The sequence below is a fragment of the Eptesicus fuscus genome, chromosome 5 (assembly GCF_027574615.1).
Source record: "Eptesicus fuscus isolate TK198812 chromosome 5, DD_ASM_mEF_20220401, whole genome shotgun sequence".
Classification (NCBI taxonomy): Eukaryota; Metazoa; Chordata; class Mammalia; order Chiroptera; family Vespertilionidae; genus Eptesicus; species Eptesicus fuscus.
In genome coordinates, this window is record NC_072477.1 from 23515804 (window position 1) to 23526608 (window position 10805).

General features: G+C 39.5%; 1 protein-coding gene across 2 annotated transcripts in view; it reads right to left on the reverse strand.

Moving 5' to 3' along the window:
• RBM25 (RNA binding motif protein 25) overlaps positions 1–5628 on the reverse strand; it is a 43423-nt gene extending 37795 nt beyond the window's left edge. The window contains exon 1 of one of the 2 annotated variants that reach the window (XM_054715943.1): positions 5463–5628. The gene's annotated coding sequence lies outside the window, so the exon portion shown is untranslated. The remainder of the gene's footprint in view (positions 1–5462) is intronic. The other variant, XM_008138866.3, reaches the window with a different exon arrangement.
• Between the last annotated feature and the right edge of the window lie 5177 nt (positions 5629–10805).

The following is a 10805-nucleotide window of genomic DNA, read 5'->3' on the forward strand; positions in this document are numbered from 1 at the left end:
TAAATAGTAAGTAGGTATCAATATAAATTAAAAAGGGAAAATGCCAACTAATTTTACTATAAATGTCTTATATTTTTAAATAATCCATTTGTAACAATTTTGCCCAAAAATAAAAACAAATACTCTATAAGAAAGAGTGTATCTCCTTTTAAAACAGAGACAGCTACTGTCCTACTTACAGAAGCTCTTGTATTATAATACTCTATCTCAGCACTTTTCTTAGGAGGGCAGTTGGTATTAATACCTGTTGAATAAATGAATGAATGAGTAAACAAATTAACTCTTGAGGATTTCATTAAACAAATCTATTAAGAAGCTCCCATGTGCCAGGTACTACGCTAGCAATGACCCAGTGTCTAGCCTTACAGTAATTATAAATGGGAAAAAAATATCCTCAGGTGAGGATTAACAACCACACAAAAAAAAAAAAAAAAGATTTAAAATAATTTCATCAGACTACATGTTTAATCTTAGTATATGCCAATATATCCATTCCATGCACTTCTAATTTTCTATGAAATATTTCCCTTTTACTTCAAACTGTTCAAAACTTGCTTATTCATTGGCTGAACTTCAAAGGTAGAGGCAATCTTAATAAGATAATGGCCCTTCCATGACATTCAGAACACAAACATTTCTGGTGACCTCTAGAAAAATATTATTCACTTTCAAACATCCTAAAATGGGAGCCTCAACCACTTATTTCAACATAAACTTTTATATATTTTGACAAGTGAAAATGATTGAGAATAAACTTTTATAACCATAAGCAAAGCTAATCAGATTTTACCTATAATTGATCAATTGCAATACTCTTACAATAAATTATATAGATATTCAAAGTTGATACTTTGTAGAATGAGGTTAGGAAGAGAACTAGGGAGTGCTTTATTTTATTATATTTTTATTGATTTCAAGGAGGAAGGGAGAGAGAGAGAGAAACATCGATGAGAGAGAATCACTGATCAGCTGCCTCCTGCATGGCCCACATTGGGGATCAAGCCTGCAACCAAGGCATATGCCCTGACTGGGAATCGAACAGGTGACCTCTAAGTTCCTGGGTCAACACTCAACCGCTGAGCTACATCCTGGGCGTGCTTTATTTTAAATACAGTGAGTGGTCAGGCCTGTCCAAGAAGATGACATTTGGACAAAGACTTGAATAGGGCTGAGGTAGGAAGCCCTATTTAATATCTAGGGACAATAGCCCCAGCTATGGGGGCTCAGTTGTTTGGAGCATCACCCCGAACACCAAAAAGGTTTCAGTTTGATTCCCGGTGGTCAGGGTACATACAGGAGACAACCAATTGATATTACTCTCTAAAGTCAACAAACATATTCTCAGGTAAGGATTTTTTTAAAATTTATTTTTATTTTTATTTTTTTTGCTGAGGCAATAATCTTTTAAACAAACAAAATACAAAAAGCCAGAGGTGGGCATGGAGTACTTGCAGGAGGAATAGCAAGGCCAACAGCTGGAGTACAGTATGCGAGGAAAGTCAGATAAATGTAAAATATTACTGGGGGAGGAGCTTCAGAGAGTATAGGGCTTTGTAGGCCACTGTAAAGAATTTGTTTTTTCCTCTAAATAAGAAGAAAAACCTTTAAATTTAAAGGTTTTCTTATTTGGCTTAGATTTTAACAGTATTCCTGGTCACTACGTTAAGACTGGAGAACCAGGGTTGAAGCAAAACACGACTGCAATAATCCAGAGAAGAGAGGGGGGCCTGGAATAGGTGGTATAGAGAAAGTGGTAACAAGCTGCTAGATTCTGGATATACTATGAAGGTAGCCAACTGCTAAGGGAATGTGTGTGGGATTTAAGAAAAGGAGAGACGGAGAAGTTATTTTTATTAGCATTGAAAAAATTTAAATAGCATTTTAAAAATATTTGAATAGTAGTGCTTCACTTTTAGAAGAGTCAAAGCATTTTAACCTGATAAGTAAAAAAATTAACAAAAACATACAAGGTTATGCACTTGTCAAAATTCACTGAAATTAAAATGAGTGCATTTTATTACATGTAAATTTTATCTCAAATAAATTTGGTATACACCCCCCAAAAAAAACCAAACTTCTAAATATGATTTATCTCTACCACTCAACATATGCATGCACTCCGCTTTTCTTTTCCACTTTACTCTTTCAAACCACTCTTTTTTCCCTGCACTCCTGAGAATACCATTACTGCTTATACACATTCCTCCACTGCAGATTTATCCTGATAGAAACAAAAGATTTTACCAGGGATAGACTTACAGGCTAACCCCATCAGGACACTGCCAAATTTCTGAAATCGTAAAAGGCAAATGAACCAATAGACTCTCCTCAGCAAACATTGCTATACAACTTCACTCACTCAATAAATATATGTGCCCAGTTCTTTTCTAAGTATTATTTTTACTAGTTCTGAAAGAGCAAATTTTAAGTTATATATTTATACACCAAGTAGTGGTTCTACATTGACTATAAAAGATTAGTGTAGCATGCACTGTTTCCTGCTCTGCTTATATATAACCTGGCAAGATACAATGGACTGGCATAACCTCCCCAGCCTAAGCAAACCAAGCCCCTCAAAACATCATTTCTCATATTGAATTTCCAGACTGCTGGAGTCTTCAGAAACTACTTCTAGGAAAACGGTGTTCCATGTCCAAAAAAGAATGGGAAATGCTTAACCAGAAGTTTCTTTTATAAGAAAGCGTTTCATGTTATCAAAGTGTTTTGAGTCTCCCAAAAGGGGCTGATAATTTTCTGAGATTTCCACTTTGCTGTTTTACCATTTTCAATGATAAAGGTAGTGATAGTCTGGAGTTGGAGTTGGAACAGGAAGTGACTTGTAAACAGGAAAGAGGAATCCTTTGGGGTAATGGTTGCACAACTCAGTACATTTACTAAAAATCATTAGATTGTAAATTTACAATGACTGAATTTTATGCAATTACACTTTAATAAAGCTGCTTTAAAAAAAGCAATACCAACTCAGAACAATTACAAGGAAAATCCAATTAAGACCTGCCGATTAGATAATACTGTAGCAATATAAATTTCCTGATTTTGATCACTGTACTGTTGTTAAATAAGAGAATGTCCTTGTTTTTAGGAAATACACATTTTGGGGTTAAGGAACACCACACACGAAACTTACAAGTAAACATTTCAGAAGAAAACTATGGAGAAAAAAGGGAAAGGATAAAGCAAATTGGTTAGGAGATTTGGGTAATATGAGTGGAAAGGTATTTGAGAATTAGTTTGAAATTATGTCAAAATAAAGTTTATAAAAACATTATCACTAATTCATACTTTTTTATTTTCAAATTTCAAAAATAAAGCTCGGTAAAAGCTATTCAAAAACTTGGTGAGTAATCAAAATTATGAATGGTAGCAGCAGTGTCAAAAGACTATCAAGAAATTAAAAAATATAATGTTTTTGTAAGGCCTTAAAAGATTCAAAGATTACTTTTCTTCCAATGTTATAAAATACTTAATGTAAGTTTCCCTTAAATTATGTATAATTAAGTATAAAGCTCATTTATCTGTGGACAAAAATGTTGACTTTAAGTCTGAAGTAATTACCCAATGTGCAAATGGACTTATTTTTAAAATATATTAAGAGCCTTAACACAGCAGAATAAAAATATAGCAAACACAAAATAAACGTTCTCAAGCTATAATTAGTATATGGCGCCTATATGCAACAGTGGGACAATAATTTTCTTCCTAACTATGAGTTCTCTACCAAAAAAAAAAATTTTTTTTTAATTACACTCTGGGGACCAAAAATGGAAATTCAGTAACTCCAAGAAGATGAATTATTTAATAAAAATAACTCACGTTTTTATTTAATTTACAAAAGCCTTCTACATACATTATCTCACTTAATCTCCCAAATTACCTTGTGTAGATATATTCTCCTTTTACAGATGAAGAAGCTAACTTGTCCAAAGGAAAACAATGAGTGGTGGGGACCCCCTCAAGATCCCTAATATCCTGAAATTACCAATCCAAGGGCTGTTTTCACTGTGTCATAATGCTTACTCTTTCTAGTAATATACCAATGAGCAGCTTTGTATTAAGGATTTACTTTTACTTTATACGTCTATTAACAGAAAAATAGTCTATTCACAGTACACTGGAAGAAACGTGGGAATCAGGGTTAGGCTCTTGTACTTCACTGAAAATTCTTAAGTAACAATACCGGTTAAAATGGACTAAACGCTACGTTATTTGGGTATTGCACTAAGGATTTTACATACATTCAATTAATTTCCAATCTCAATCATCGATGAGGTGAATACTATTATAACCCTTATTTTACAGAGGACGACAACAAAGGCTTTTAAGAAAAGTTAAAATTGTGTAATAGCGTAGTATCTACTTAAAATCGCGAGCAACTGATAACCAAGTGAATGCCTTTCTAGGCTTCTGAATGTTTTTGGAAACCATCTTAAAAATTAAAGTACCCAAGACAATACAAAAGTTGTTTATAGACTACTGTCAACTACCTAATGCACAGTACTTCACACTACAGCAGTCCGGTGCAAGAGAAGTCCAACCTCTTCCCTCCTTTCGGTCCGCTCCACTCTGCCCAGGAGCAAAAGGGCTTTTCCATGGCAATATAAATCCACATTACATAACTTCAAAATAATCTTCATACTCCTAGATCTATTTCGAAAAACGTATTTAAAAAAAAAAAAAAGTAGTATTGAAGACCAAAGAAGGGTGAGAAAGAAGTAAACACATTTTAATGTGCAAGCTTGGTCATCGCCTAGAATGAATGGAGATCCAGTTTACTGCAACCTCCACGGGAGGAAGGGGGCAGGACCACAACACTCACCACCATCTCAAGACAAGCAAACCAGGAGGGTGCTTAAAAAATAAATAAAGTGGGCGTTCACTACATTCGGGGGCCTAGAGGTAGGTGGGCAGTTCACACCGGGGCGGGCCCTAGGGGACCTCAGAGGAAGGGAAAGGAATCCGTTGGTAGCCAGCACCTCATCTAAGAAGGGTGGATGCTGGCTGGCTTCTCGGCAGCGCCTAGGCCAAGCGAGTCGTAGGCCCGGAAATTGTACCGTAAGGCTCCGAAGGGGGCCTCCGGGAAGGGCTCCCCGGGGGCGGACCAATCGTTTTGTGGCAAACGTGGATCCCAGAAGGTGCCGACGGGATTCCCTGTGGCCATCCGCGAAATGAAAAGGAAAAGTGGGCGACAAAGCAAGGAGAAACGCTCCGGCAGTCAGTAGGTCCGGCCCGGCGGCCTCCACGGGCTCCCGCTCGGCCCAGTGGTTTTCGAGGCCTTGGAGAAGTGAGGAAACCCGGGCCTCGTGCCCCTCCCCTCCCCCACCCGGCCCCCCCTCTTTACCCTCGTCCCACCCCGGGCCCTTTCGGAGCCTCCCGGCTTTCCTTCCTTCCCCCAGCCGAGGTACCCGGTTCCCACACGCGTTCAGAGGCGCGCGTGAACTCACCCGCCGCCGAGACAAGGGGACTGTCTCCGTGGCCCTCGGGGCTCCAGGTTACGGGAGACACCACCGGTTCGAGGTTTCTGCGCGCCGCCCACCGGGAGACTGGTCCTGAGGCGACCACTCGCCAAGGCCGCAGCGCAAACACTGCCGCGCTGCGCGGGGAGCTTCTGGAGGTCTTCCTTTTGCCCGGCGTGCACTGCGGCCGAAACCGTGGAAAGAAGCACCATAGAGAAGAACGCGTGTAGAGAGGCTTCACCGTGGGCCCTCAGTCACCACGCCCCAGCGAATAACCATAGAGAAGGAACGCCTAGAAAGGCTCGAGCTGTAAATTACGACCCACCCGGCCATCTTTGATTGGAGCGGATTGGATCTTGTGACTGGGGGGCGCCATCTTGAGGTCAAGGTTCCCGCTGGACGCGGCGCGAGCGACGTGGGAGGGTTTCTTACTGTTTATAGTTTGTTTTGAGGATTAGGTCCTTGTTGGAGGGTCGATGGACTGACCACACAGCACCTTAAACCACAACGGCTGATCTTCCCCTAGAGAATGATGGCTTTTTATTTTTTTCCCAACACCATTTCTCCCCTCTCTGCCCTCTTCCACCTCCACCCTTCCCCACCCCCACCCGGCCGAACTGGAAGACTCAGGATACCGGGAGAACTGGCCCTGGTGGGTTCTTTTGTTTGTTTTTTTAAGTGCACACACATCACACAAATGCTTATGCTCACTGGCAGGGCCAGTGAGGTAACTAGATGGTTGAAATACCTAAAACCGACCTGTAACCACATTTCCCATGGCTTTCATTCTCCAACGTAAAAAGAGAACTCAGCTAATTAGATGAATGAGAATAAGCGGATCACGCCCGATTAGATTATTCCTTTTATGGGCTTAACGGTCAATAGCTATTGACAGGTCTTTGTTTCCCAACTGCTTGCTTCTCAGAAGGCTTATAATTTATTCAATATGAAGTTACTGTCTCCATAAAGGACTGGCGCTGGGCTAAGGGCTAGGCGTTTGGTAAACGGGAGTGAGATTTTGTTACTGCCCTGGAGGACCTGCAAACAACGCGGAACAGATGACAAATTTTGATCACCTACTTGCGTTGTTTCCTATTTAATTTTACTTTATAGAACGAATCACCATCTACTGTGCTGCTATTTGAAGAATTTTTTCTTATTTTATGGTCTGTCTGCCCTACCCCACTAAAATGTAAAATTAAGAGTGCAGAAATTTTGTTCATTGCTGTATTCTCAGGGCCTAGAACAATGCCTGTATGCAGCAGGTGCTCAATAAATAATTGTTGAATAAAAGAAATTATTACAGCCCTGGCCAGTGTGGCTCAGTTGATTGAGAGTCATCCCATGCACCCAGAGGTCCTGGGTTCAATTCCAGGTCCAGGCACAAGCCCAGGTTTCAGCTTAATCCCCAATAGGTGGGCAGGAGGCAGCCGGTCAATGTTACCCTCTCACATGGATGTTTCTCTCTCCCTTTCCCTTCCGTCTCTCTAAAATCAATAACAAAAACGTATTTTTTAAAATTATACATGATGAATACCAACAGAAAATAAAATGTACTGGGAGACTAATGGGAAAGGATATATCATTTACCATCTATAAAATTTATATGTATCTATATTTCTGCTTGCTAAGTTTCCTTAACATTGAGGAGTGCTAATAACACGTATTGCAAGAATTAAATTAACTAATGTATTTGAAAGTACTTTGTTCAGTCAAGTGCTAGTCAAATGCTAATTACTTTTGCAAATGAAGAACTATTTGTGCCTTTTTTTCACTACCAAAAGCATAAATAAAGGAGAGAGAAGTTGTCTCAAGTTTGCTAACTTTCCTGTAGTAAACATTTGTTGTTTATGTTGACCTAACTAACATCCATTGCCATCTTCCTTAACTGCACTCCAAATTTACAAAATCATCCTTCCACTACTCCAGATATTTGTAGTTTGAATAGGAAGTCCCAAACCCTAGCCAGGCCCCTTAGGACACAGGGAGAGACTTTACAACCCAGTTAAAGCCCTTACATTGTACCAAGCACTATTTTATTTTATATGATTTTATTTTATATTTTTTAATGATTTTTTACAGAGAGATAGAGAGTTAAAGGAAGGATTTTACAGAGAGATAGAGAGTTAGAAACATCGATGACAAACATCAATGAGTTGCCTCCTGCACAAGCCCTACTGGGGATAGAGTCTGCAACCAAGGTACATGCCCTCGACCAGAATCAAACCCAGGACACTTCAGTCCGTGGACCAAGGATCTATCCACTGAGCCAAACCAGTTAGGGCCCAAAGCACTATTTTAAGCATCTTGCAAATATCAGCAACTTGAATTTTCACAGTAACCCACCCGAAGCAGAAACTATTGATAAACAGATAAAGAAACTTAGCCCTGGCCTGTGTGGTCCAATGGTTAGAGTGCTGGCCTGTGTGCAGAAGGGTGAAGGGTTCCATTCCTGGTCAAGGGCACATACTTGGATTGCAGGTTCAGTCCTCAGCCCCAGTCCGGGCACGTTCGGGAGGCAACCAATCAATGTGTCTCTCTCACGTTGATGTCTCTCTCTCTCTCTCTCTCTCTCTCTCTCTCTCTCTCTCTCTCTCACACACACACACACACACACACACACACACATTCTCTCTCTCTCTCTCTCTCTCTCTCTCTCTCTCTTCTCTCTCTCTTTTTCCATCCTCCCCCTTCCACTCTCTCTAAAAAGAAAAAAAAATTTGATGGAAAAATGCCCTCAGAATGGTAAGATATGTACACATATAATACCTCAATAAAAATAAAAGAAAGAAAGAAAGAAAGGAAGGAAGAGGGAGGGAGAAAGAAAGGAAGAAAGGAAAGAAAGAAAGAAAGAAAGAAAGAAAGAAAGAAAAAGAAAGAAAGAAAGAAAGAAAGAAAGAAGGAAAGAAGGAAGGAAGGAAGGAAGGAAGGAAAGGAAGGAAGGAAGAAAAAGAAAAATGCCCTCAGGTGAAGATGAACAAACCCAGCTGGTGTGCCTCAATGGTTGAACTTATGAACCAGGAGGTCACAATTCGATTTCCGGTCAGGACACATGCCTGGGTTTTGGGCTCAATCCCCAGTTTGGGGCATGCAGGAAGCAGCTGATCAATGATTCTCTCATCATTGATGTTTCTCTCCCCCTCCCTTCCTCTCTCTAAAAAAAAAAAAGTCAATAAAAACTTTTTTTTAAAAGAAACAATTTTTATTTTTGATGATGTCTAATTTACCTACTTTTTCTTGTGCTTTTGGTGTCATATTTAAGAACCTGTTAGCCTAATCTAAGGTGTCTTACTCTGTTTCAGCGCTATAAAATACCATAGATTGAGTAGCTTATACTAGTAAACAGCGGAAATCGATTGCTCCTAGTTCTGGAGGCTAGATCCAAGATCAGGGTGCCAGAATGGTTAGGTGAGGACCCTCTCCCAGGCCTCCCACTTACTGTATCTGCATATGGTGGAAGGGGCTAGGGAGTTCTGTGGGATCGCATTCATGAGCGTTCCACCCTCAGGACCCAATCACCTCTCAAGGGCCCCACTACTAGGTGTACCGGTTAATAATAGTGGATTTTGTAATCCAAGAAAACTTGGTAATTTCAAGAGAAACATCAAAAGTGTTTCATTCAAAGTAATGTCCATCACTAGCTACACATTTCCCCATCTTTCAGGTAATTTGTGGATACCGTCCCAATAGAACTTTTCTTGTTTTGAAGCAAACCATTCAGAGACCCAATTTTCCACTTCTTCGTATGTTTTGAAGTGCTGCTCAGAAAGTGCATGTGCCATCGATCAGAACAAGTGGTAATCTGAAGGAGCAAGGTCTGGTGAATACGGCGGGTGGGTTAATAATTCCCAGGCAAGATCTTTTAACGTGTCTTTAACTGGTTTTGAAGTGTGTGATGGTGCGTCATCATGAAGCAAAATTACTTTGATGTGTCTTCTGGCCCATTCTGGTCATTTTATGATCAAAACGTGGTTCAACTTGATTATTTGTTGTCCGTAGTGATCAGTATTAACGGTTTTACCTAGTTTCAGAAACTCATAATACACCACACCTTCCTGATCCCATCAAACGCAGAGCATTGTCTTCTTTCCGAAGGGATTTGGCCTTGCAGTCGATGTTGATGGTTGACCTGGATCAACCCATGATTTTGTGCATTTGGGATTCTCAAAATAAATCTACTTTTCATTGCCAGTCACAATTCAATGCAAAAAAGACTTTCTTTCATGCCGTTGAAACAACATTTTACTGATGACTTTTCGGTTTTCCATTTGTCTTTCGTTCAGTTGATGTGGCACCCATTTTTCCTTCCTTTAAAATCTTTCCCTTTGCTTGTAAACCATCGGAAATTGTTTGCTGAACAACGTTTAATATTTCTGCAAGTTGTTTTTGAGTTTGACACACATCTTCATCCAATAGTGCTTGTAATTGTTGGCCTTCAAACTTTTTTGGTTGACCTGGACGTTCTTTGTCTTTCACATCGAAACCATCACTTTTAAAGCGTTTAAACCAGCGTTCACAAGTATCTTGAGATGGAGCATGTTCACCATAAGCTTCCTGAAGTATTCAGCACTTTTCTTCAAAATAAAGTAATGAATTAAAACTTCCCACAAATGCTCTTTGTTTGGCACAAAATTCGACATTTTTAAGTGTAAAAATATCTATGATGTTAACACCTTCAGCAAATTTGACATATGAAGTTTTGAACTTTGTTGTCAATACAACAAAATAGCATACATATCAAATCGCATATATATCAACATATGTGTAACTCCATCTATTGAAAAAAATCCGCATTATTAACCAGTACACCTTTAGGATTTCGAATTTATTTATTTTTATTAATCCTCACCCATGGATATTTTTGCATTGATTTTTAGAGAGAGGGAGGGAGGGGGAGAGAGAAACATTGATGTGAGAGAGACACATCAATTGGTTGCTATTTTTTTAAATACCTTGTTATTGATTTGAGAGAGAGATCAATGTGAAATAGAATAACATCTATCGGTTGCCTCCCAAACTCGCCCAAACCAGGGACCTAACCCAAAACCTGGGTATGTGCCCTGACTGGGAATCAAACCAGTGACCTTTTGGTGCAAGGAACAATACTCAACCAATTGAGCCACACTGGCCAGGGCTGGTCATTAGGATTTATACCTATATTTTTTCTAATAATTTTATAGTTTTGACTCTTACAACCAGGTCTTGGATTCATTTGAATTAATTTTTGTATATGTTGTGATAGGTGTATAAATTCACTACTTTGCATATGAATAATCCAGTTATCCCAGCACCAGTTGTGGAAAATACTATTCTTTTCCCCATAATATTGAA